The sequence below is a fragment of the Triticum urartu genome, chromosome 5A (assembly GCF_056163025.1).
Source record: "Triticum urartu cultivar PI428250 chromosome 5A, HENAU_Tu73, whole genome shotgun sequence".
Classification (NCBI taxonomy): domain Eukaryota; kingdom Viridiplantae; phylum Streptophyta; class Magnoliopsida; order Poales; family Poaceae; genus Triticum; species Triticum urartu.
In genome coordinates, this window is record NC_141877.1 from 630,549,369 (window position 1) to 630,552,026 (window position 2,658).

The following is a 2,658-nucleotide window of genomic DNA, read 5'->3' on the forward strand; positions in this document are numbered from 1 at the left end:
GCACGTATATTGATGCGGCCACCAAGAGAAATTGCGAATCAGCAAAGATTTAGTATTAAGAGGAGATCAGAAGTATGCCCAAAAGGATAAAAATTAATTGATGGCAGTCTAATGTACATTGCACGCGAATGCAAAAGAGAAAGAAAAAAAAAGGTAAGAAGAGATCTCAACAAACAAACTATGAAATATCATTTCTTTGGTGCCAAGGCACGTGCCCGTGATTTGGTTGGATCTTGTAGAATGCTCAGATGGGATTTGTACATTTTGTATAGCAAGTTAACTTGCCGTTACACCGTATGATTAGGATCAAAACGGAGGAAACAAAGTTGTTGTGGTCGTAGGGCAAGTCTGATGCTCGACGGTAAGCCTGATGCGGCCGCCAAGAGCAATATACTGATGATGAAAACTTAGAGCGAGAGATAAGTTAACGTTGCATCTGAATAGAAAACAACTCAAGCAAGTAGAACGAGATTTTATGATAAGTATATAAAATTGCGCATCATCAAAAGAGAAAATCACATATAAACTCAAGCCAGCAGCACGGTATTTTTCTTTTTCCGAACACACGTACGTCCGTTCATTCAAGGTTCTGATAATATTTCGGTTTTGCCTAAAGTTTTGGGTGAAGGGTACAACAATCAGTAGCCTCCTTAATTACACAAGATTGCCACCAAATAGAAGCAACCAAAATCATCACAGATGCTTGCGTTTTATTAAGATAAGACTGACACACGAACTAAACTTAACTCATCCCTAATAATATAAAAACGGAGCTAAACTCCCCTAAGATTCAACCCGGACGGCGCGACACCGAGACGAGCTAGTTGGTGCCCTTGCTGATGAGCTCGAGGGCGGTGGCAGTGGTGGGCAGCGCCGGGATGGCTCCCTTCTTGGTGGTGCAGATGGCCCCGCAAGCGTTGGAGAACTGGAGCACCTCCCTCAGCTTGGCCTCATTCTGAACAATCACAAGTCATAATGGAATTGAATTCATCAATCAGCTGATTAATAATTACGTAGTTTCTGCTTACTTAGAAGATGGAGTCGTCCTTTGCGACGTTGATCAGGAGGGATCCAACAAAGGCATCGCCGGCGCCGGTGGTGTCGACGGTGTCAACAGAGTACCCTGGCAGGGAGCCCTTGAAGTCCTTGGTGAAGTACCTGCACCCCTTCTCACCGTCGGTGACGACAAGCAGCTTTAGGCCCTCGAACCAGAGGGAGAGGACGTTCTTCTCGTCGTGGGCGTCACCCTGGGTGAGGAAGGCCACCTCCTCGTCGCTCACCTTGATGAAGTCGGCCTCCTTCCAGATGCTCATGATGCCATCGCGGGCAGCCTGGTCGGAGGGCCAGAGCGGGAGGCGCACGTTGGGGTCGTACGAGCATAGAATGCCGGCCGACTTGGCGGCACGCATGGCGGCGACATGGGCGGAGCGGCAGGGCTCGGTGATGAGCGAGATGGAGCCGTAGTGGAAGATGCGAGCTCGGCGGATGAGGTCCAAGTTGAGCTCGGCTTCGGTGAGGAGCATGTCGGCCGACGGGTTGCGGTAGAACATGAACTCACGCTCTCCGTTGGACTTGAGGGTGACGAAGGCCAGGGCGGTGCGTGCGTGCTGGTCGAAAGGGCAGCCCTCCGCATTCACGCCGTTCTGCTTCAGGATGTCCACCAGCATGTGGCCGAACTCGTCGTCGCCAAACTGAAATAAAAATAAACATCATCATCCGATTACAATTTCATATGCGAAATAACTACGTTATATGTAACTTCTACACGGTTACACGGTTGGATTTCACATGAAGATTCATGAGGATTTTTTTCTTTTATTTTTGTATCATTGATTGCGAAAATAATCCATCTTTGAAAAGATATTGTAAAACGGCTACTTCTTGTGTCAGATTGGATTAGTGCTAGATTTGGAGTGATCAATGACCTGAGGTGCAAGTAATAATAATAGTCGAAGAGCCAAAGAGCGCGATTGCTATCAATCACTGGATCTAACGCGCGCCCGGATGGCAAACAAACGCAAAGACATGAGAGTCATCATATGTTATCATGACAACGATTGATCAATGCGTACCTTGCCAACGAAGGCGGAGAAGCCCCCGAGCTTGGAGATGGCACAAGCGACGTTGGCGGGCGCGCCTCCGGGCGCCTTGACGAAGCCCCCAGACTCGGCGAGCGAGACGCCGGCCACGTTTGGCACAAAGTCGATCAACATCTCGCCGAACGAGACGACGAGCCATTGGATTGGAACTTACAAACGAGAAAGCGAACCGTAAGGAAGAATCGCTGTTGGGTGGACTGCGAGTTGAGTCGAGAGGCGACGGCCTTATAAAGGGCTGCGGGCGGGGGGTTGGCTTGGCCGAAGGGCCGGTTGTTATCAAATCTTATCCTAATACGTTACAATCCGCTAGTAATCAGTTCGGGTTTGGCTAACTCTTTTTTTTTTTGCATGTAAAGATTTAGACAATCATGGCAACAATGAGTAATTGTCCGGTTCATGAAGGATTTTTCTTGAGTAGACATAATTATGTACTTTAGACTGACCGACCAATGTTAACACTACTGGAATTTTCGTATACGCCGGGTGCTAGGCTCTTCGCCAAGAGCCAAACCACGAACACTCAGCAAAGTAAACGACACCGAGAGCAACACTCGACAAA

At 48.3% G+C, this 2,658-nt stretch overlaps 1 pseudogene; it reads right to left on the bottom strand.

Moving 5' to 3' along the window:
* Window positions 1–820: 820 nt before the first annotated feature.
* Window positions 821–2,228, bottom strand: LOC125529340 (fructokinase-2-like; annotated as a pseudogene).
* Between the last annotated feature and the right edge of the window lie 430 nt (window positions 2,229–2,658).